The sequence below is a fragment of the Solanum verrucosum genome, unplaced genomic scaffold, assembly GCF_900185275.1.
Source record: "Solanum verrucosum unplaced genomic scaffold, falcon-dt-bn FXZP01000603.1, whole genome shotgun sequence".
In the NCBI taxonomy this organism is placed as follows: domain Eukaryota; kingdom Viridiplantae; phylum Streptophyta; class Magnoliopsida; order Solanales; family Solanaceae; genus Solanum; species Solanum verrucosum.
The window spans coordinates 362762-388584 of record NW_026020644.1 but is presented as its reverse complement, the minus strand read 5'-3'; the positions used below and the strand labels follow the sequence as shown (position 1 = coordinate 388584).

The following is a 25823-nucleotide window of genomic DNA, read 5'->3' as shown; positions in this document are numbered from 1 at the left end:
TCACTTGTTTTAAACTGCATTATAATGAAATGAGTTTATTTAAGTATTCAAGAGTTGAGAAGAGCCAAGGTAAGTGTTTCTTTCATAATCTCTTTCGGGCCTATGTTGTTTTAGCATTCCAACTCGCATACTCGTACATTCATTGTACTGCTACCAGTTGGTTTGCATCATCTTATGATGCAGACACAAGTAACTAGGATCGGCATCCGGCACATTCGTTGATCCAGTGAGCAGTTTAGAGTCTGTTGGTGAGCCTCTTTGCATTCCAGAGGACTCCTTCACATTGCTTTTAATTTTAATATTAGTTCATTAGGATGTCGCGGGCCTGTCCCGACATCCATCTCAGTTCTTTAGAGGCTTCATAGATAGTTAGACAGTCAGTTAGTGAATTAAGTTGTCTTTACTTTTCATTTCATATGTTAAGACTTGAGTTGCCATTTTGGCCAAGTTGAATGTTGACTATTAAACATTCTAAGTTATTTCATTAGTTAAGTTGAGTAGTGTGCTATGGATCTTTATAAATATGCATATAGTCTTCCGCTGAGTTAGTAAGTCAGGCCAAGGGTTCTCTTGAGGCCAGCAATGGTCTTCGAGTGCCGGCCACGTCCAGGGTGTAGGCTCGGGGCGTGACATTATTTAACTGGAAACTATTAAGTTTTGTTGAGCCCGTATGTAAAGCTTTAGCTCCACCCTTGTCGAGAGAGTAGCGTAAGAACCAGAAATTTTAACAAGAAAATCTAAAATTCTAACCATAAATTACAAGCAATTTTTGAACAACTTATCATTGTAATAAAAACTTTCCCTATACCACAATTAGGAATTTAAAAAATTGTATATGTATATGTACGAAATTTTATTTTACACTATTTATACGCTATAATTTTCTAATTTAATAAAAGAATCTCGATGTAGATTTTCGACGAAAGATTATATAGAATCCTTTTATTTGGTATATATGTACTAGACGATAAAAATGAAATATTTTGTAATTCTATAAATAATCAACTTTGTTAATTATGCCAAAAGTTTGAAACTTTAATTTAACTCAGGAACGATGAAAAAGAAGAAGATGAAGAAAAGAAAAAGCACAATAAAATAAGTAACTTTTAGCCTAAAAGGCCATTTAAGGCAAGTTACTTATTATTGACCATATGCATGAGATGGTAACTAAGGTAAAAATATGGCAAGTAACTTACTTCCTTTAAAAGTTGAACTCCCTCATTTATTTTTAAAACTAGATAGCGTGTCCGTGCTACCGCATGGGTGCTTGATGTTTTTTCATGACGCTATTAAGCTAATAACTTTTAACAATCTTTGCTTCCTGATTTGTTTTTATGGTCAGTTTTATAAAGGTAGTGGAGAGAGAGTTATCTAAGCAAAATTTGAAAATAAATCAATATAATGTAAAGTTCATTTCATATTGATATCACAAAATATCCCTAAATGTTACATTCTCAAATTACAATATCAACATCATCCATCCAAGCATAGTAGTAATTGTCTGAAGTCGTTTTTGAGATCCAACTTTCTGTATAATGGCTCCAATTCAAATGAAACTCAATTAACCAAAAGTTTGTTCAATGTAGAGCTGAGCAGTGTAGTATCTTATGTGGTAATATTAGTAGATTAGTTTAAGGGGAAAAATTAGAATAATTTATGACGTACTAAAGAACAAATGTAGCATACAGAATCTTGTGGAATTATATAGTATGTAAACAAATAAAAAACAAGAACAACCAGTTCAATGCTTCCTGAAACAATATAAACATACCATAGTCCTATAATTCACCCCGCAACATTAATTCATAAGTAAATTAAGTTCAATGCAGGGGAAAAAAATCATCTAGTCCAAACACATTTATGCCGAGTTTTTGATTGTTCGACTCTCTGTAATCTATTTGTGATAGAGTAGTCATCTGTGAGATAAAATTGTGTATAAGCTGATCACTTTCGTCATCACAACTATTTTCAGCGAAAACAAAATTCTAACATGTGTGTCATGTTTTACAATTTGTTTGCTTAAAAGTGTACATTTTTATTTACTTTCTTATTTTGTAAAAGCTCTAAGTTGGTTCCCCAAACACACTTAAGGTCCAAGACTAACTCTTGCTAAGCTTGAAAAAACTCATAAGTTGGCAAATTAAGTGCTTATCTTTGGTTTTAGAATCTTCTATGTCATCAAAATCATAGCTTGATAATCATATCCTATCAGAAACGCAATAAAGAACAACAATCATGCTTAAAGTCACAGAAAACAAAAGGCTATGGACAAGCTATGCTCATAAGTTTTAAGGTAGTTGTCTGCGATATATCCTTAAGAATACCGAAAAAACTCATACATTAGTAGAGGATGTTAGATTATGTTAAGAAATGCACGTGCATATCATAGAGGATCTGATACCATTAAATCACAATGATTTCCCATGTCTGAAGTGATTTCTCTCCTCATTATATACCGAGGACATCTTTAGGTTGCAAGTTAGTAAATGAGCGGTATGTCATGGACTTAGAGTTTTTACTAAAGCTCCGTGCGGCACTTGACAACTTACTCACTATTCTTTCAAGATCACATAAGCTCAAGTAAGCCTTTAAGACAAGATCGCTAAGAGAATGAAAGGAAAGACTTAGAATTTTGGAAGAAGGCTTTATATTGCTTGGATACTGCTTTACAAGTTGCTTGAATGCTTGGTTGCTTGAATGCTTGGTTGCTTTCATGGATGGTGCCTTGCAAATGAGGGGCACCTATATTTATACTACCTTCTAGGGACTAAAATGTAATTAATATTTACTTTACAAGTCCCAAAACTATTTACACTTTGGTCTCTCCCTAGAATCTTCTACTAATTCTAGGAAATTCTAAAGCTTTCCAAGAAAATATCTAGTCCCTCTTCTAGAATTCTCTACACATTCTAGAGAATTCTAAGGCTTTCTTGGAAACTATCTAGGACCTTCCATTGCCTTCTAAGTTATTCTAGAGAATTCTAGGGAATTTTCTAGCCTTCTTGAATAATCTAAAGGGTTCTAGAGTCTTCCAGAAACCTCTCCACAACTCTAGACCCTTTCGCCTCTATTCAGAAACAAAATTTCACTGTGATGTGGCGGGACGTGATACTCTCCCCCACCTATTGATGCGACGATCGCGTCACATTGCTGCTACATCATCATTTGAGCCTTGTGCGTGCGTGACCAATAGTCCATTGACTCGATTAAGGCCCTTGCGCAACACTTTCAACGTCTTCCATATTGCTTCTAGCTCGGACTTATGACCAACCTCCTTCCTAGGAGGCAAACGCCTCGACATATTCTTTTGCATCACGACATCGTTCCCTTTTGGAACCTTTTTTGAGCATGGCAGCAGGGACCCTTTCGCACCATTGTCTTTCTTCAAACTTGCAATGGTGGTCGTATGCATCGACTCCTTCTTCTTATGGTTTTCCTCGAGGTGCATGGCCGTTAGGCGTACTTGTCATTCCGTCTTCGGTACCTTGACCATGGGCACCATACATGATCTTCCTTGCTCCATGACTAGAGGTCGTTGGAGGTAAGGGTCGATCACTGCGTGGCACTGCTGGAAGAACTCCTGCCCAAGAATTATGTCGAAGAGATCTACAGGAGCGACAATGAAATTGGTCTTATCTTGCCACTTGCCTAGTGTGATGCTCACTCCATGCGCGACTCCGCTCACAGGAGTCGGGTGTGCATTGACAGTCCTGAGTTGGGCTGTACTTGGACTGTAACCCAGGCCCAACCTTGTCGCTGCCGTCCTGGTCATAATATTGACCTCTGCACCCGTGTCGACCATAACACGCACGGGTCTTCCATTTATCGTAATATCGACATACTGTGCGCCGTATCCTCTTGGCTTCTCTAGCTGCTTCGTGATGGCTCCGCATAGTCCTATCGAGCCTAAATGCGTTGTCTTTGCGCCTTGTCCTTGCTCCTGTGCGTCTTTCGCCTTTCTCTCTCGCAAGATAACACCAAGGCTCTTCAGTTCAGGACACTTTGCATAGCGATGCGGCCCATTGCATATGTAGCATCCACCTTTGTTGGCAACCTCTGTCTTCCTCTCCGTGTTGCCATGATGTCTAGACTTATTGCCATCAGACTTGTAGGTATCATGATTCTTGGGATGTGGCCGCTGCTCCTCGCCTTTGCCACGATCTCCCCCACCAGGGTCATGACTACCTCTTATCTCTTCTCCTCTGGCTCTGTTGGGCTTCTCCTGCCTGAAGTCTGTCAAAGCTTCGGCCTTCGTGATGGCTTCATCTATGGTCCTGACTTGCGAAGGTTTGTTACTAACGGAATGGGAACTGAATGAGACGTGAACGCCGCTAGTACCACCAACGTCCGTCCAGATAGTGGAAAGAAGAACCACAAGGGAAAGAAGCACAAAAAGAGTCATTTAGAAATCTTGCTGGATCCCACACCAAGCGAGACGCTATCATCTCATCCACCCTCAACCACCGAGGCAAGTGACGAGGAACGTGGCGAGGAGGCCATTGACGTCACCGCAGGAGAAGAGTGGGTCATAAGGGTTGAAGTGGCAAGGCAGGCCGTGGAGATATTAGGCCGGCGCATGAACGTAGCTGATGGTAAATTCAAAACTCTCGAAGACTTCACCCTTGAGGAGACCGAAAACATCCGTAAGGAGTTGGAGGGACGTCAGCGGGCTGAGTTTGAGATGAAGGAGGCTATCACTTCCTTGGAGTGTCGGCTCATGGAGGCGTTGAGCACGATTAAGACCATAAAGGCCGAGATGAAAGCACTCAAAGAAGGTGTGGCAGCTGGAGGATCATCGTCGCTTGACCGAGATAGGGAGGCCAGGGTCGAGGCTCCCAAGCCACCTATGTTCAAAGGCGTCTGTGACGCGCAAGAGTTAGAGAATTTCCTTTGGCATTTGGAGAATTACTTCAAGTGCAACGGGCTGAAGAGTGACGAGAGTAAGATTAACACCGATGTGTTGTATCTTTCGGAGATGGCCATGCTATGGTGGAGGCGCAAGGAGACCGAGATAGGGAAGGGGATGTGCACCATCAACACCTGGGAGCAATTTCGGGAGGAGTTCAAGAAAGCCTTATTCCCTAACAAAGTCATCTATGAGGCGAAACGCAAATTTAGGGCTGAAGCAAACGGCCATCATCCGCGCATATGTGCAGGAGTTCACTACCCTCACGCTTCAAATTCCTAACCTCACGGATGATGATATGTTGTTCCACTTCATGGATGGGCTGCAAAATTGGGCCAGGACGGAGTTGGAATGTCGGCAAGTCAGGACCATAGATGAAGCCATCACGAAGGCCGAAGCTTTAACAGACTTCAGGCAGGAGAAGCCCGACAGAGCCAGATGAGAAGAGATGAGAGGTAGTCATAGCCATGGTGGGGGAGATCGTGGCAAAGGCGAGGAGCAGCAGCCACATCCCAAGAATCATGAGCACCCCTGTAATCCAAAAATAAAATTGACTAAACATGTCTGTGCTAAAAGAAATTACACTTGTACAACTAAACATAACAAGGAATTATTTTTCCTTTTCATTTTCATCCATCTTATTAATTTTTGAACAATGAATTGTTGCAATTGTTGTTTACATTCTTACTCTATTGAAATAGGGAGAAACATCGTGATTACTCAAAAAATAAACAATTCATTCAATTTTAAAAGAATTTTAAGAAAATAAGAATTTTAAAAGGGTCCCCACCTAATTTTAGAAAAAACTAGGAAATCAATTAAATAATCTACAAAACCAATAGATTCTAGTTAAGGGGTTCAAGTTATTTCGAAGGAAAGGTGTTAGACATCCTTCGAAATGTGGAGGAGAAGGAAAATGGAGGGGTTTTTAGGTGGTTTTGGAACTGGTAAGAGCTTTTGAAACCGCCATTGATAAAAGCTTGGAGTGGCGTTGAAATGGAGTTTGTGGTATTCTCGATGGAAAAAAAAGTGAATGAATGGGGGGTTTTGGCACTGGTTCGCTGGAGGAAAACGGGTTGGATTCAGTGGTTGTTTCCAGTGACTTTTTGGTGGTGGAGGAACGGTTTGGGGTCTGGTAAGGTGAGGCAGAGAAAGGAGAGACCGTGAGGTGTTGGGTCTGTGTCTTCGGCTAGATTTCGCCGGAAAAGGGAATCGTTTGGCTGTTGGGAAATGGAAGTAAGGGATAGATCAAGGGGTTGGTGGTGGTGGTGGACTGGTGGAGTTCCGGTGAGCTCACCGGTAAAAAAAATAAACAATAAAAAACTCAATTTTGTGAATAAAGAATCTGAAAATTCTTATCCCTAAAAATATCTACCACCTCCAACTTAATCACTAAGAAATAACTTAAATAGAAAATCTAAAATCACCTATAATACAATATCATTATGTTAAAACCATAGGCCAAAACCCCTGGATAATAAAATATATGTGTATCGTTTAGATTCGAATGAATTTCTAGACTGTGCAAAACAAATAAAATAAATATTAACAAATGTAACAAGTAAAATGAATATAAAAAAATGTAATGAACGTCACTAATAACATGTAAAAAATGCAATTTAACAGAAATAGTGATTTAATCACAATGAACAAATATTTGAACGTATTCAACCGGCTGTGACAAAAAATAATGTAATTAAAATTAACTGATAAAAAAAATCTTAAATTTTGACAAATAAGAATAGTTATCGATAAATTTATTTAAAATTATAAAAAATATATTTTGAACAATTAAATAAATAAAACTTAAAAATTATAAATTAGCAGTGGCTTATTTCCATCGAGCTTCTCATAAGGAGATTGTCCTCCTAGTACCTTACAAGGCATCCTATTTATCAAATATGTTGCTGCAAGCACATGATACGCTCAAATTACACCTCCTTTCAGAAGCGTAAGCGATCGTTATCAAGTAAAGAACCCAACTTGTAGGTTGAGATCGATCCCACGAGGAAAATGGTTTAGACTTTACTTTTAACCAACAAGTATATTCAATTAGTCAAATTATTTCCAGAAACAGGTAATAAAAAAGGGGGTTGTGCTTGTGTGAAACAAATAGTAAGAACTTAATAAGTAGTCAATAATTAAACTCAACTTTGGTTGTTATCAAGATAAGAGAAATAACTAGGGTATACGTGTTCCTCATAATCTCATAACGAAGTAATCCTAGTAATAGCAATCCTTTTCTAGTGTATTACATGCAAAGTGATAAGTTAAGTATCTCTAAATCCTTGGTCCGGCATCTAGAGAATTTCACCCCGCACCTTGGTCTGGCTACGTGTGTATAATTTACTAACCCTTACCTTTACCTCATATTAGACATCATAATCGATGTTTGGCTTAGTTATTACTTCGCACCAATCGACACTAGCCTATTAGATAGTATCACACTAAATCTATATTGATAATTCTTTTCTTGTTAATTACCTCCTTGGTCCGGCAAGTATTAACAAGGCGAGCTAACGTTGGCCACCGTTAAAAAGACTTCTAAACGAAAGAATTATCAATGCATGCAAAATACTAGTCAAGAATTGCTAATTTACTATTCATACTTTGTTAATCGATCATGGTTCCCAGGGAGTTGTGGATTTAGTTACTCATATTGGCAAGAACACAATTCATAATTGTAGATGAAGAAATCATGAACTTACGTAAAGAGAATAATAAACCCAGAAAATTAACTTGAATTGCAAAGCCAAAATCTTCAAAACGAACTTGGGAAATCAATAATTGCTAGGGTTGCAAATTAATCTCCAAAGTTACAAAGCAAAAATAGAATAATAGTGTCTAACCCCCAAAAACGAGGTTTACATGTCCTATTTATAGAAAACAAATCCCAAGTAAAAAAGGAAACAAATTAAGGAAAGTTTTGTTCAGATACGCGTCTTCGATCCACGAGACTGACTTACGGACCGTCGATGGATCTACGGTCCGTAAGTCCCTTCCGTCATTCGGGACTTAGAAAATATTTCAGCATCCAACAATCAGCTTCTCTGAAGCAAACGACGGACCAGCAGCACGGACCGTAGATCGACCTACGGTCCTCAATCCCTTCCGTAGCTCCATACTTAGAATCTTCAAAAATCAGGTACTGGAACCCTCGCAGTCTCACTCTACGGATCAACAGTACGGTCTGTAGATCAATCTACGGATCGTCAATGGGCACCGTGGTTCCACACTTGGTCAGATTTCCCTGATTTGTCCTCAACACCATGCCTGCTGATCTACGATCATCACCTACGGACCGTGAATGGACCTACGGCCCGTAGATGACCTCCGTGGATGCCTTTTTTCTGCATTTCCTTCAACTGTCTCTTAACTTCCGCCCTGAACACTTTCCTGCAAAACAAGATAAAACACATAAAAACCAATATAAAAAGGCCCTAGATACACACAACTTGTAAGTGAAATGTATTAGAAATACCGTAAACTCACGGTATATCAACACCCTCAACTTAAATTCGTTGTTTGTCATCAAGCGACGCACTAGAACTCTAAACGACACTTGTATAGAAGCAAGCATTTCTAACTCAAGCAATCACATGGCTCTCTACCTCCTCATTGTTCGGGTGCACATTCGTTCTCTTAGACTCGACAAGCCAACTCATGTGGATCACATCATGACACAGACCAACCAACTGACACACAACAGACACCTCTCACTGTCACCCAGGTACCAACTTTCCAACAATGGAACTAGTGCCCTTACTTCAACGAAATCCTCTTTTCGCAAAAATTTAATTTCATTCATGGTACAAGGATTTATTCAACACTCACGCTCAGAAGTAATTTCAAATACAGTTAGTGCTTACTGCCATAAGCTTGCCCTTATTTTCACTGCTCAGACTCTTCAAACTAGACTCCAGGATCACTATAGGACTTTATTGGCTTGTAACGTAGGCTCAGGGTCAGTGTGGTACATTTGGGTACTGTTTAGTGACTTTCTGCCCTCCTTGTCATTACACTAGGCTTTTAACCTCTTTTTGCCCTATTTTTGTCATATTATTGCTTTACCGCTTTCCCTTGATTTTCTTCAACCACGGAAGTGACTTTAAACTTTGTAGCTCAATTTCCTTTTATTTTATTGCTCCTTTCTTTTAATAATTCACATCCTTTCCTTACGTTTCCCCATTTTTTTTTTTTTTTTTTTTTTTCACTCTTTTCATCCCATTTTTTCTTTCAGTTTCCTCTTTCATAGCCACCCTCAACTTATGGATTTTCCGTTAGTTGAGGTGCACAATACCGATGTCAGGTCAGGGCCAAGATTGAAGTTACTTTTTACATTAGCCACCCTCAACTTAGGCTTTTGGCCTAAGTCAAAGTGCACATGTCCAAGGAGGGACCGGGGCCAACATAGTAGATTATGGGAAGTGAGTTCGGGGTTTTAGAAAGAAATGGTTTATTTTTAGGCTCAAAGTTGGATCAAAGGGAACATTATTTCATTTGGTTGAATCCTTCTAGGCAATTTATGGATTTTTCCGAACAACGGCTATGATCACTTCCTATCCTCTAGATTGAATTGTCTTAGCAGGACTAACCGGGCAAGTTCTAGTTTTGCACAAAACTGTTTGAACAGTCAATGATTCTCACCCACTCTTGGCACATAGTTTCATTATCAGATTATCAGATTACCCAGTTCAAGTTTCAGGTTTAATCATGCAATCAGGTCGATTGTTACTATGTCATACTCAGAGCCAACACAATCAACAATCGTAGCCTACTTCTAGCATACAACCCAGAATCTGACGGGTATCATTTTTCTAAGCCATCATGCTTCATTGTATCATCTTCTACACCACATCCTAAGAATGCGGTTCAACAAAAATTAAACAGTCTCTTGGGGTAAAAGAACACAGGCAAGAAAACCCAAGAGAGGATTCATGAGTTGGGTTACTCAGACTTCACCTATCACTCACGATCCATTACCCCACCCCAACAAAATAGATGCAATTGTCCACAATGCATACATAGACAGTAAAAGTGAATGGATTTGAGTGAAGCAAACCTGTGGCGCAAAGCGCCGGCGATCATCACAAGCAGGGTCCGGTTTCCCGAGCCTCTGGAACATCAGTGGGGCACCCTCAGTAGTGCCCACCTCAGCAATCCTAGCACCTCAGTAGTGCTCCTATCAACGCCCCTCACAATAGGCTGACCTCTGCAATGGGCAGAGCTCGATGCCCCTGCAGCTCTCTCACGCACCCTCTGCTGGGCAACTTTCGTCTGCATCGAAGCCCTCCTAGCCTCTTCTCCTGCCGACGCTGTCTTTTCTGAGCTTTCTCTTCTCCGTGCGATGAGACGGTGCCGCTTGCCCTTGGCATGTGTCGGTGCAGGCCCTCCTCGGCGATGCCACTGAATAGAGCATCTAGCACTGTATCATCAGCCAGCGCAGTAGGGGCAGCCTGAGTCTCAACTGAAGGTGCAGCAAGAATGGCATCAACATCAGTCCGGAGGCTGGCTATGTCAGCCTGCAAAGCAGATAAGTCTGTGGCCGGAACTGATCGCTCGAGGACTCGCAACTCAAAGGCGTCAAGCCGCTTATTAACCGCCAGGACCTTACGGTCCATCATCCCCTCCATCCTGCGCTCCATTCTAGCCTCGGACTCGGCAATCGACTTTTGCATCCACGGCTGGATGTGATGCAGCAGTGTGGCCATCTGCGCCTCTAACTTTTGTACTCTGGCCATCGGGACAACCGTCGCTCCTAACTGTGGTGTGGACCGGGAAGAACTAGGAGCAACACTAGCTGCCTGAGAAGAGGAGCCTGGGACAGTGTCGGTGTGGTCTGGGATAATGGGGTCACCGCCCTGTGCCTGCCCCACAGTGTCTGCAAGATCGGAGCCCAAGGGGGGTACCTCAATCTGGGGCTCTCTGCGAGGTGCTGCCACATTTGCGTCATCCCGAATAAGGCCGATGTCCAATGCCCCTGTAGGGTGGACTAGCCTGTCACAATGCCAGATCGGCACTCCAGAGTCCCTGCACAAGTGAAAGATCAGACAGGGGAAAGGGTAAGTAGTGGAGGTCCTGAAAGCTCTCTCGTGGATCTCTGCCAGCAGCATTCGGGCAAAGTCGATCTCTACTCCCGCCACCAATGCAGCAACCATCACCGCTCTGTCCCAAGTGACCTGATTGTCAGCTTTTGTAGGCGACACTCTGTTGCGTACCAACAGCCAGAAGAACTTTGCTACAAAATTCAATGTGGCCTTCCGGATGCCCAACCGTGGAGCAGCGACCCATTCCGCTCGCTCGCCATCTGCAGCAATGTACCTGGCCAGCCATAGTATCACAGCCTCTCGCTGCTCAGCATTCCTCTGGAAAGCGCCACTCCGCACGATGTCCCAGCGGTAATCAAACTCTGAAGTGTTAGGAGACCAAGAGTGGCCCGTGGTAGGACCATAGAGAAAACGGCTAATGGTGGCGGGTGATATGTCCACCGGACACCCTCGAACCAAGGTGGAAGTGAGCGGGGCCTGAGCTAGTGGCTTTGACCGCTTGGAAATGGACCCGCGGAGAGTGGCAGCATAGGAAGCATAGAACTCCCGGACAATCTCCTCGCTATACGTCCCTGGGTCTCGAGCCATCCAGTCACACTTGTGAAGTTTGAACAGCCGGTGAATATCTGGCACAGTATGCAAGCTCCCCGTGAGGACTCTGCGCTCCTCTTGAATTAATCGGGCCATTTTTTGTTTGTCATTTACCATCTTTGCATCCCGATAGATTTGCCATTGACCCTCTACACACCACCTATTCAGCTCCCCTGCTACCGGAGCGGGTTCATCATTCCTTGGTGCAGGAATGGCCTCTGAACTAGTTGCCTCATCAGACGAGGCTGCTTGGTCATTCTCTCCAGACCCTGTGGATGATTTGGCGTTGGACCCTGTAGCATGGACAGACTCTGATTGTGAAGAGTGGGCAGACTGGGAGCCTGAGGCATGGGTAGACTCGGATCCGGACATAGGTCCCTCTGAACTGGAAGCAGCCCCAGTTGGTGACCCGATCAGTGTGTGCTCCTCATCAGACTGGGAGACAGTGACTACGTCGGGGATCACCTTCCGGGGGTGCTTCTGGGTGCTGCGCGAGAGGCCCTAGGGTTGAGAGGCACATATGCTGGGTCAGAGTCATTCTCGGTGTCCTCATCAATCAACCGGAAGCTAGGGGCAACGATTTGGACTTGCCCCGTTTTGAGTAGGTGACCATCTTCTTGGGTGCCATCGTACCTGCAGGAACGATATTAGTGCCAAAACTAACCATATGCAGCAAAAGAAACTATTTAGATTGGTAACGACCCTAAACTAAGTCCACAAAAAAAATTTGACAGATGCTACAGTGGTCATCCACGGAGGAGACCTACGGTCCGTAGACTGATCTACGGTCCGTGGATCTCTTCCGTGGATCAGGGGCCGAAATATAGGTCGCAGATGGAAACCACGGAAGTGCAGAACGGTCCGTAGATGGATCTACGGACCGTAGTCCACCTCCGTGGTTTTACACTTGGTGAAAATTTGCAGGTGCATCTAATGACGAACCCCATCTACGGTCCGTAGATGGATCTACGGTCCGTAGACGGGGTATCGTGGAAGCCATCAGTGCCAGGTATCATACATTTTTGGCTTTTGGTTTCAACATTAACACAACCTAATCATGCATATACACACTTAAAATATGCTAGTTCGTCATTCTTAAGATTCCGACCGATTATTATACCCAACAATTTAGACTAGATGTGGAACCCTAAGTCGAAACTAGCATATAGTATTTACGATCACATAAACTCACATTACAATTAATGTTATACAATCACTATCTATCGTTCCAAGGGCATTGTACTATTCAAGTTTATCATGCAATTTCATCTAACAATTACCCAAGGTCAAGACCCACTCCCGACCCTCTATATTCAATCTATGAATCGAAATTCAAAGTGAAGAGAAAGTCTATTACCTTACAAGCAACAAGGAGTGGGGTGATTGCGTGATGATACTATGATTTAGCAAGACCAAGGAGTCACCTTTTCGTCACTGACCAAACACCGGACCCTTTTTGTAGATTATGGAGTGGGTTGATTATGGTATGGAAGGGGTTTTGGGAATATATGGAAGGGAGGATATTATGTGGTGGTTATGGAGTGATTTGGGGATTTAAAGAGTGGGTGAAACGGTTTTGGGAGTAATGGAGGGAAGGGAAATGATTTGAAACAATGGGGGTTTTAAGTAATGGGGGTCCGGGTCGGGTCAGTCAACTGTAGGGTTTGGACTCATGAGACCCCGTCTACGGTCCGTGAGTCGATCTACGGTCCGTAGATCACAATTATACTAGGACAATTTTAGGGACTTACCTGGGATCTACGGACACCATTGACGGTCCGTGGATCAATCGACGGACCGTCGATGGGGTCCGTAGACCTCTGCACCAGACCATTTTCTGCAGATTTCTTGCTGGTGTACCTGCACATGAAGCAACCAATAGGCTATTTTTTTCATTTTCTGGACACTTTTTAGACACGGACCCTATATTACTTCTAGCCAACACTAAGAACTAAAATACTGAAACCCCTACCTACATTGATACAAAGACGCAAGTAATCAAAGAAAGCTAAACTACGTAATGGAAAACAGAACCCTATTGTTGGCTAGATTGTACATCTTGGGTTGCCTCCCAAGCAGCGCTTGATTTAACGTCGCGGCACGACGCAGGTATCTTGATTACTCAGACTTCATCAAGATTGCAGGCCTCATCACTTCTTGCACAGTTTCAGCATTTCCCAGATAGATCTTGATCCTTTGCCCGTTCACCACAAACCTTGTTCCATCCTTATTTTCAAGCTCAACTGCTCCATGCGAGAGCACTTTTGTGAGCAAAAATGGCCCAGTCCACTTGGACTTGAGTTTGCCTGGAAACAAGCGCAACCTAGAGTTGAATAGCAGCACACGATCACCAACCACAAATTCTCGCTTTTCAATTCTTTGATCATGATACCTCTTCATCTTCTCTTTGTATAAGGCTGAACTTTCATAAGCTTTTAGGCGAAACTCATCAAGCACGTTCAAGTCATTCATCCTTTATTAGATGCAGGCCCCAATCCAAATTTAACTTCTTCATTGCCCACATAGCCTTGTGCTCTAGCTCTACTGGTAAATGACAAGACTTCCCATATACAAGTTGGTAAGGCGACATACCTATGGGGGTCTTGTATGCAGTGCGATATGCCCATAGAGCATCATCAAGCTTCCTTGACCAATCCGTTCAATTGGCGTTCACAGTCTTCGCCAATATCTGCTTTATTTCTCTGTTGGACACCTCAACTTGACCGCTAGTCTGTGGATGATAAGGAGTGGCTACATTGTGACGGACACCATATTTCTCAAGTAGTGTTTTGAACAACTTATTACAAAAGTGAGAGCCTCCATCACTAATAATAGACCCTCGGTGTACCAAATCTGGAGAATATATTCTTTTTCAAGAATGCGGTGACATTTTACCTTCGTTGTTGGGAGTCGCTACTGCTTCCACCCACTTCGATACATAATCAACCGTAACAAGAATATACTTCATCCCATATGAACTCACAAATGGACCTATAAATCAATGCCCCATACATCAAACAATTCGATCACCAATATGGGATTCATAGGGAGCTCTTGCCTCTTTGAAATCCCTCCATCTCTTTGGCAACGATCACAAGACTTGGCGAAATCATGAGCATCTTGGTGGATGGTAGGCCAATAGTATCCACACTGCAAAATCTTATGTGCAGTCCGAATACCACTATGATACCCACCAACGGGTGATGAATGGCATGCTTCAAGTACACTCAACATTTCAACCTCAGGCACACAGCGACGAATAATCCCATCAGCACAACTACGATACAAATAAGGTTCATCCCAAAAGAATTTCTTCACATCATGCATAAACTTTTTACTTTGGTGAAAAGACAAATCGGGTGGCACAATGTCGCTTGCCAAATAATTAGCAAAGTCTGCGAACCAAGGAATCAAATCATTAGAAGCAGTCAATACCTGTTCATCTGGAAAAGCATCATTAATTTCAGCCCTATCTCCAAGCTTTAGCATGGCCTCTTCCTCTAATCTGGACAAGTGGTCGGCAACTTGATTTTCGGTTCCCTTTCTATCTTTTACCACAAAATCAAACTATTGCAGCAACAATACCCATCTAATCAATCGTGGTTTTGCATCCTTTTTCGCCATCAAATACCTCAATGCAGAATGGTCAGTATGCACGATGACCTTAGTACCAAGCAAGTAGGAACAAATTTTTCGAATGCAAAAACCACCGCAAGAAGTTCTTGTTCGGTCACAGTATAATTCTTCTGGGCCACATTTAGAGCTTTGCTAGCATAGTAAATGGGTGAAGAATTTTCTCACACCTTTGACCCAATACTACACCAAGCACCACTCCACTCGCATCGCACATTACCTCAAACGATTGTCCCCAATCCGGTGAAATAATGATAGGTGTTGTAACCAACTTTTCCTTCAACTCTCCAAATGCTCTAAGACAAGCATCATCAAAAAGAACTTACTCTCCTTTCGAGCAGTTTGCACAAGGGATGTGCAATTTTTGAGAAATCTTTGATAATCTCCTATAAAAACCTGCATGCCCAAGAAAACTTCTAACACCTTTTACAAGATGGGTAGTGGAAGCTTTTCTATTACCTCAACTTTAGCTCTATCAACCTCAATACCTTTCTCTGAAATTCGATGACCCAACACTATACCTTCTTTTACCATGAAATGACATTTCTCCCAATTCAGCACCAAGTTGCAGTCTTCACATCTTTTGAGCACCTCGGCCAGATGTTCTAGACAATAATCAAACGAATACCTACAACTGAAAAATCATCCATAACACTTCAATAGTGTCCTCCACCATATCAGAAAATATCGACATCATACATCTCTGGAAGGTCGCTGGAGCATTGCACAATCCGAATGGCATCCGTTTGAAAGCAAAAGTCCCATATGGGCAAGTGAAGGTGGTCTTCTCTTGGTCTTCAGGAGCTATAGAAATTTGATTGTAGCCCGAATACCCATCAAGAAAACAATACCAACCCTTGCCTGCAAGCCTATCTAACATCTGGTCCATGAATGGCATAGGAAAGTGGTCTTTTCTGTCCACACATTCACTTCCGTAATCCATGCAAACTCTCCATCCAGTGACAGGCCTCATTGGAACAAGCTCATTTCTTTCATTTGGAACCACAGTCATACCACCTTTTTTTGGTACACACTGCACAGGACATACCCAATTACTATCTGAGATGGGATAAATAACTCCCGCATCCAGCCACTTGATGATCTCATTTTTACTACCTCTTGCATAGGTGGATTTAATCTTCTCTGGTGCTCAACACTGGGCTTATGATCTGGCATGAGTTGGATTTTGTGAGAACAGATACCGGGGGGATCCCAATAATATCTGCAATAGTCCACCCAATCGCTCGCTTGAACCTCTTTAATACAGTCACCAAACACTCTACTTGCCTTGCATTCAAATCTACTGCAATAATGACTGGCAAAGTATTCTCTTCGCCTAAATATACATACCTCAAGTGCGGTGGTAGAGCTTTAAGCTCCAATTTCGGTGCCTCCATAATAGATGGTCTTGTGTGTGGGGACTCGCGATTCTTCATGTCTAGCTCATACTTCTTTGGTTTGGACCGGTATTCACACTTATCAAGTGCGGCTACCAACTCATCATACTCTTCAATATCATCACTACCAAAATTTATCATGACTGCTGCTAGTGCCTCAACACCTAATCGCTCTTCAATTTGCACTTCTAACCCATTCTCCACTCTGTAAGTTATAGCAGATACTATTTGTAGCTCACCATTCTGCTTCATGGATCTACAGATATTGAAAGTTGCTTCTTCATTGTTCAGTCTAACTTCTTCTGTCCTTTTCCATATCAACCAACGCACGCCCTGTGGCAAGAAATGGTCTCCCAAGGATGATGGGAACCTCAAAATCAACCTCACAGTCAAGGATCACAAAATCCGCCAGAAAGATGAAAGACTCTACTTTCACTAGCACATCATGGAGCACACCTATGGGCCTCTTCACAGTCCGATCAGCCATCAGTAACCGCATTGCAGTGGGCTTTGGATCCCCTAGACCCAACTTCTTGTAAATAGATAAAGGCGTGAGGTTGATGCTAGCACCAAGATCACACAATGCCTTAGCAAAGTGTAATAACCCTACAGTACATTGGATCGTGAAAGCACCAGGGTCTTCCTTCTTCTGCACCAGAGATCTTGTAGCAATAGCACTACAATGCTGCAATCTATCATCATCTTCAAAACTCACAGACCTTTTCTTTGTCACCATATCTTTCATGCATTTTGCATATCCAGGCATTTGCTCCAAGGCTTCTATCAAAGGGACATTGATAGAAAGTTGCTTCAACATAGTGATAAACCTGCGATATTTACCATCTTCAGTCTTCTTCACTAACCTTTGAGGAAAAGGCGGTGGAGGTCTAGGTATAGGGACCACTTTCTGAGGTATTTCCACTTCTTGTTCTGTCACAACCTCCAATTCCTCTCTAACTTCCACCACATCATCTTCTTTTCTAATCTTGGTATCCACCACAGACGGCATAAGTGGATCTATGGTTTGCTTACCTCCTCGAGTAGTAATTGTCATACAATGACCATCATTCTTCGGATTATGGATGGTGTTGCTAGGAAGAGTGTCAGGTTGACGCGGGTTCACTGTAGTAGACAACTGCGTCATCTGCTGCTCTAGATGCTTTATTGACACTGCATGGGCATCAACCTTTTGACCAATACCAGATAAGTCGTTTCTCATCTCCTTCACATTTCATCTCCTTCACATTCTCATCAGTCGTATCAAACTTTCTCATCATCTTCTACAGCATATCTTCAATATGCGTCACATTACCTCCAACTTTCCTAGCACCAGATTCCCGATTTTAAGGGGGAACATAGGGTCCAACCCGATCGTTTCTGTTGCCATAGTTGTTCCTGTTATAGTTGTTGTCGCGATTGAAGTTCCCATCTCGGACATAGTGACCCTCTCGGTTGTAATTTCCATAGTTTCGACCTTGGTTCCCTTGACCTTGGCGCCAATTTTCCGTGTTGGATCCTTGGGCGTTTGGTCGAAAACCCCCCGTCTGATCGTCCACCGCATAAGTGTCCTCTTTATAGTAACACTCCTCAACTGGTGGTGGAGTTCTAGTTAAGTAATTTACAGCATTTACATTTTCTGATCCTTCACTCACATGCTTCAATACCAACCCCAACTCTGTCCTCATCTGAGTCATCTCCTCATGAATATCATCTGCAGAGTTAATAGTAGCATTATGAACAGCAAATGTGTTTCTCCCAGTATCTGACCTCCTAGTGCTCTACGCTTTATTGTTGCGAGAGATCCTCTCCAATTTTTCAGCAATCTGTCCGTATGTACAATCACCATATGAACCTCCAGCAATAGTGCCAAGTACTGCTTTATTGTTATCATCTTGTCCTCGATAGAAATATTCCTTCAGTGACTCATCGTCAATACGGTGATTTGGGACACTTCTTACGAAAACAGTGAATCTGTCCCAAGAGCTACTCACAGACTCTCCAGGTAATGCCACAAAATTGTTGACCTTATCTTTGTGATTGAGCTTCTTAGACACTGGATAGTACTTTGCTTTAAATACCTCTGCTAGTTGGTCCCATGTGAAAATTGAGTTATAAGGAAGCTCAGTGAACCATACTGCAGCATCGCCTGTCAGTGACAAAGGGAACACTCGTAACCCAATGACGTTCATATTCAAGTCTGGTCTACCTACACAACTTTTGCAAACCACCCTAAGCTTGGCCAAGTGAGCATGTGGATCCTCCGATGGCAATCCTGAAAATAAGCCTCTTGCTGTAAGCATCTGCATCAAACTACTAGTCACCACAAATGTGTGCCCTGGAGGTAGAGGAGGTAGGACGATGGGTCCATCGGAGTCTGCTATGTCGATGTTGCCCCAATAGATGTCATAGTGTTGTGGGCCTGGTGGACCATGCACTCTCACTGCATCTCCCAATTGATTTTCAGCTAGACCCCGGTTTTCCCCACCAACTACTCTTGGCTGCTGTAACTCAACTGTTTCATCTAGATTTCCTCCGATAGGATGAACTGGAAGTCCTTGATTGTTCATTCTTCGCAAAGTTCTGTTCAACTTTGGATCGTACGGAGTAAGTGGTTCGCCTTGGCTCCGTGTACTTGGCATACACTAGAGTCGGAACCTGAGAGAGACAAAAACAAAGAAAAAAAAGTAAAATTAGGAAATATTTGACTAACGTTCAATATTGTAGTTAAAACTAAATCTAAAAGCCAGATTCCCCGGCAGCGGCGCCAAAATTTGATACGCTCAAATTACACCTCCTTTCAGAAACATAAGCGATCGTTATCAAGTAAAGAACCCAACTTGTAGGTTGAGATCAATCCCACGAGGAAAATGATTTAGACTTTACTTTTAACCAACAATTATATTCAATTAGTTAAATTATTTCCATAAACATGTAATAAAAGGGGGGTTGTGCTTGTGTGAAACAAATAGTAAGAACTTAATAAGTAGTCAATAATTAAACTCAACTTTGGTTGTTATCAAGATAAGAGAAAGAACTAGGGTATACGTGTTCCCCACAATCTCATAACGCAGTAATCCTAGTAATAGCAAAAAGAAGAAAAGTGACTTATTGTTATTGGGCATGAATCATTAATTCATGCTTCATGACATACTTTTTTTTTTCAAAAAGAAGAAAAGTGGAAATATTATTGAGTATAGTTGAATTTTATTATAATTATAATGATAATGTTTGTCTAAAAAAATTATAATTATTATAGTAATGTGTTGTTACATTATACTCCATGAAAACATTTCCGCATCTATCTGTGAAATGTTTTTATTATTATTTTCAAAATAGATCATATCTTATCACTTTAACTTCATATTAAATATAGTGAACATAAAAATAAAATATAAATTAAAAGATCTTAAACAATTCATAAAATTGATTATCTGGAAAAATGTTCATACCAAATAGAAAATACAATGAATATTTTAGTACATGGAGGTGAACAAAAAGAAATATATTGCTCTTTATATAGTATTTCTTTCGTTCATTTTTACTTGTCACTTATTCCTTAAATAGATTTTTATTTTTGCTTCTCAATTTTTGTCACGCCCCGAGCCTACACCCTGGGCGGGACCGGCACTCGGAGACCATTGTTGGCCCCAAGCGAACCCTTGGCCTTGCTTTCTTAACTCAGCGAAACTTAACTCAACAGCATAACTCAATGTAAATAAAGGTTATAACCAACCAACTGATAAAAACTAGCCAAAAAGGCAACTCGAGCCTCAAAATAGAATATTTACATATATATACAGATAAGAGACTCAAAACTAACTGACTGACTGTCTATGAAGCCTCTAAAATGCTGAGATGGATGTTGGGACAGACCACGCAACATCCTAATAGAACAAAACTAAGTACACAAAATAATTGAGTCCTCCGGAAAGCAAGGAGGCTCACCACTGACTCTGGAGTGCTCAGCTGGATCAACGACCTACAAGATGCTGATCTGGGGTACCTGTATCTGCATCGTCATAAGATGCAGGCCAACTGGCATCAGTACATGGAATGTACGAGTATGCGAGTTGGAAACTAAGCAACAAAGGCTAGAAGGAATTCTGGAAGAAACTGAAATAGCTTACCTAGCTCAACTCAACTCAACCTGACTGACTTCTTTCAATATCAGGCAAATTTTAAAACAAGTGTGATATAAAGAAAGACTGCTTTAAACATGTTATAAACTCTGTGTGTATACAAAGATACAATAAGCTTGAGATGTATATAGAAATACAAATGAACTGATGTATATAAAATACAATACTTTCTGTGTATGAAAATATAATAACTGTTGTGGGAGTTTCTCTAACCGACAACCATCACATGAGAGCTATAGTGATGATACAGCGATCGACCTCACGCTGCCAGAGCATCTTATACCCGACCAAAGGTATAAGACCTGAACTGCTTAATGGATCCACTAGTCTAACTGGAAAAGGATTCATCTAAAAAGTATGATCTTTTTCTACCCATGGTGGCTAACATGGTTCTATGGGGGCTGTGGGTTCTTTGAACGTTCCCCCAATTCGGTGCTCGATACTACTCCCAAAAAATGTACTGGATCTTATGTTTTTAAAACATATTTCTTCCTGCTGATATGAGATAATTACTCAAAAACTAGCCCGAAGGCTCTTTGGAAATCTCAGTTTCCAACCTTGTTTAAATGTAAAAACATTTCTTTAAAACTTCTTTGGGAATACATAGTTCCCTAATAACTTTGAGAAATGAACTCAACTTGGAACTCTTGACTGTTTACTCTTTACTTGACTTGCAACTTGAGCCTTAGAATGAAGTGAAAATGTTTAATAAAGACTCTTGAATAACTTTAAAAACTTACTTGAACTTGCTTTTAAACCTTGCTTGACTTGATTCTAACTTCCCTTAACTTTGATCCTAACTCGCCTTGAATTGGATTATGGATTCAAGACATATAATCGCATGTTTATAGATGAGTTCGGGAGGTTTAAATGTACATTAGAGTGCTGGAACCAACTAGGGAACATAGGTATAACACCTAGGAACATGCATGAGAAAGCATGGAAAGAATGGGAAAACTTGGCGCTCTGAGAGGCGCGGAGCGCCAGACCAAAAACTTCAGAGAGGGCCTGCTGGCGAACTAAGAGGCACGCCGCCCCAAGGGGAAAACTTCAGAACCCCTTTTGGGGGGTGCTGGCAGGCGCGACGCGCCGACCCCTTGCCCAGAAAACTCGACTTTTTTCCCTTGTTTCTCCAACTCTAAACCATCCTTACTTCAATGGATTTAACCCCAAACACTAAGGATCATCAATCTTTCAACATATAATTGATTACAACTCAAATACACAACCCAATCATGTCCCACAACCAACAATAACTTCAACAACACAACTAACAACATCAACAACAACTAACAACTTCAACAACAATTCCAATCTTTTCTCAAATCATAAAAATGAGCTTGGTGTGTGGGGGGAAAGGATCACCAAACACTAAGAACTCACATACCTTGGTAGGGATCACCCCCGACGATTTCCACGACAATCTTTGACGGAACTCCTTGATCTCCTCTTCTTCTTCTCTTCTTTCTCTCTTCTCCTATTCACTCTCAAGAACCCTAACTCTTTCTCTTTCAAAATGGGACAAAATGATCCAAATATCAGCCTAATACAACAATATAATCCCAAAAGAAATGGCTAGGGAAAAGACCAAAATGCCCTTAAAATTTCCGGACGAATTCCCTGCCAACTGCCCAACTTTCAATGGACATAACTCTCTCATACGAACTCGGAATTGAGCAAACTCGGCGGCGTTGGAAAGATCATTCCACAAGCTTCACAACCATAACTGGAACTACTCCTAACTCATTCTGAGCTAGGAGTTATGACCGCTCAAAGTTGGCCAAAAACTCACTGATTTCCCACACTTAACCAAATTTCCAGATTTTAAATTTTTTCCAAAAATGACTATTTCCAATTTCCAAGCTTTTTCATAGTTATTTCAAATTGCCGGATGTTACAATTTTGACATATCAAGAAAAGACAAAAAAAAAAATTCATATTTTACCATAGTATTACATACTGTATTTTTCAAATCATTTTTCAAGAGTTAATACTAATTAAACATCAATTAATATGGGTAGTGTGGTAAACTACTTATATCAATTATTTTTTTAATTGATATGTCAAGTCAAACAGTGACAGATAAAAATAAACGGGAAAGTATTTAATTTGGAATAGTGGAAGAGACTTGAATTAAAATATCAATATAGCGAAATTTGTTACTCTTCTTCTTAGATTGCTTCATTTTGATTTTTATACCAAAAATTTATTTTCAAAACCAAAATCAATAATTTGAAATTACATTTTTGCTTTAACTTCCGTTACTCCAATTTAAACTGTTTTGAACTAGCTTTTCTTGGGTTGACTAGCTTTCAGAAACAATTTTTCTATCTTTGAAATAAAGATAAGATCTGCGTATACGCTATTCTCTTCAGATCCACTTTTGTGGAACTACACTATTATTATTGTTAATTTGATTTTTGGATGGACAAAATATTTGTTCAACTTTTGATTACTATTTTGGTCTTTCCATTTTTTACTTATGTATGATTATATATGAATATAGGTAAAAAAAAAAAAGTTACAAATTTATAGTCTACCTAGAGTCTAGACTGGTGGTGGCCAATGGGCGGGTTGGATCAAATTTGGGCGGGATGAAAATGGGTCAACAAAATATGGGTAATAATTCAACTCGCCCATATTTGATATGGGTAAAAATGGATTGGGTAACAAATGGATTGGATAAAATATTAGTTTATCCATATTTTATCCATATTTTCATGAGTAAATAGTACTCTACTTAAGAATTCAACATGGAGAAAATATTTTAGTCTTTTTTTAGATGAAAAACATTGAAAATGCTTCATTTAGTTTTATTGTATCATAAAAGTCAAAGAAAAAAAAATCCTAACTTTTCAATATAAAATAAATTTATATAATAACAAGGGGAAAATATTTTTAATTTCAAAGTAAATGAATAGTTGCATTTTAGGACTAAAACATGCTTAATGCACTTTAAGGCTTAAGCAATGTCAATACTAATACATGATTTGCTTATTTTACATTATTATTTATTATCCAATATAAAATTAAACAAATATAAAAATATAATTATAATTAACAAAAAAAATGTACATTTAAAATATTTATTTTTGGAGGGCCAAAGACTTCACATTTTCAATTATAGAGAAAAATAATTAGTTCTATAGAAGAACATAAAAAGGAAGAGAAGTTACAAATTTTTTTAGTGATATCATGAATTTTGAGTGAATAAACGTTAGAAGCTTAACCCATTTGGCTACTCCATAGTTTACCCATATTTTTATGGGTTGAATATGGGTATCAACCCATATTTTATCCATGTAAAAAGTTACTCACCTCCTGAATAATCGACTCGTTTACCAAGCAGAGTCTCACAAAATCTTCCCTCTTTGCCTTCAATTACATCAGAAAATGACTTGTAAACTTTATTATGACCGTCCCTCATTGGTTGTCCCCGGATTCCATTATCAAGAAGTGTATCCACGGCTTCTTGTACTAATTTCTCCTGACACATTACTAATTCTCCTGGCGTAGATCTACTTGTTGTTAATAGATCGGTAAGGGTATTGTTCTGATAGATAACTCTTCTATAGAGTTCATTAATACCTGAGCTCATTAGTTTACCCCCATCTATCTGAATGATCGGTCTCAACTCAGGAGGAAGAACTGGTAATAGACACAAAACCATCCATTCTGGCTCTATATTTGTTCGAATAAAATGCTTAGCCAATTCCACGCGTCTAACCAAAAAGTCCTTTCTTCTTCCAACTTTTCGATCTTCCCATTCATTCCCTGTATGCCCTTCTTCCCCCAATTCTTCCCATTCTACCAACGAATTCTCTATAATAATTCGTAAATCAAGATCAACCCATTAAAACATGGGCGAGTTACCAAAATATGGGCTCATTTTGCCAGCACTAGTCTAGGCATATTGTCATTGCCTAACAGCTATAAAAGGGCATAGAGTCATACAATTATGAACCACACACACTTGTTAATATAATTTTTTGATATATCATATCATAGAACTAAGAGAGATGAGTCTTGAAGGAAAGTTGGTTTCAGAGATCAACATAAAGTGTGATGGAGATGTTTTCCATGAAATATTTAGGTATAGACCACATCATATTTCTAGCATGTGTCCTGATAAGATATAAAATATGGATATTCATGAAGGTGAATGGGGCACTGTTGGCTCTGTTATCTTTTGTAACTCCACCCTTGGTAAGCCTATTTCTTCTTCAAATAATTAATCATTTGGTTTCAGTTCTTACTGGCTCGATTAATCTAGATTTCATTGCATATGGCCCATTTAAGGGAAAGGGATCCATTAGTTTTAGTCTTTACAAATTCGTTTTAAATTTAATATTTTTTTACATTAACACATAAGAATATATAACATATATACTAGGGATTTTTTCAGGGTCAATTGATTGATATCTTATTAAATTAGGTCTCATTTGTTTGTATTTAATGGAGGTGTAAATCTGAATGGTTTAGACGTTAAGTCAGGCGCATTTATTTATATATTAAGATTTTAACACTTGTATCAAGAATAGCTAGGTCTTAAATATTAAGATATTAAACAAAATCATAATATCATTAAGAGGTATCTTTGTATGGATCATTTTCACCATCACTTTATCACAATCATCAACCATCGATAAACATCTTTGTTATCACAGGTACTATCCTTATTGTCAACCGTCATTATCGCCATCAACCACCAACTACCTCTGTCATCTCAATCACCACTGACAACTACACTATTGCGAACCATTATTGTTAGTCGCTACCGCACGTACCATGCACCTCCATCATTATAATATATCCATTGACACCACCACTCATTTCATCCCTGTCACCACTACTATAAGTCACTCTCACTAGTGATGTCAATTCCTACTACCAACTAACTCCTCCTTCACAACTAGCACTATCGTTAACTACCACCAACACATCATCGATCACCACACATTCTTCAGTCACCACCATTAATACTGCCAACTACTAACATCAACTAACTTCACCATCACAACTGCTACAAACCGTAACCATCTAGTTATTACAACATAACCACCTCCATCATCACAACTATCACCATCACTATTACTAGCCATTGACACCA

At 40.4% G+C, this 25823-nt stretch overlaps 2 protein-coding genes across 3 annotated transcripts in view; both read left to right on the top strand.

The window, feature by feature from the left end:
* LOC125812075 (putative clathrin assembly protein At2g01600) overlaps positions 1-25823 on the top strand; it is a 272019-nt gene that overhangs the window by 209619 nt on the left and 36577 nt on the right. The gene's annotated exons all lie outside the window — the stretch shown is intronic.
* LOC125812086 (kirola-like) overlaps positions 1-25823 on the top strand; it is a 108777-nt gene that overhangs the window by 82443 nt on the left and 511 nt on the right. The window lies entirely within an intron of this gene.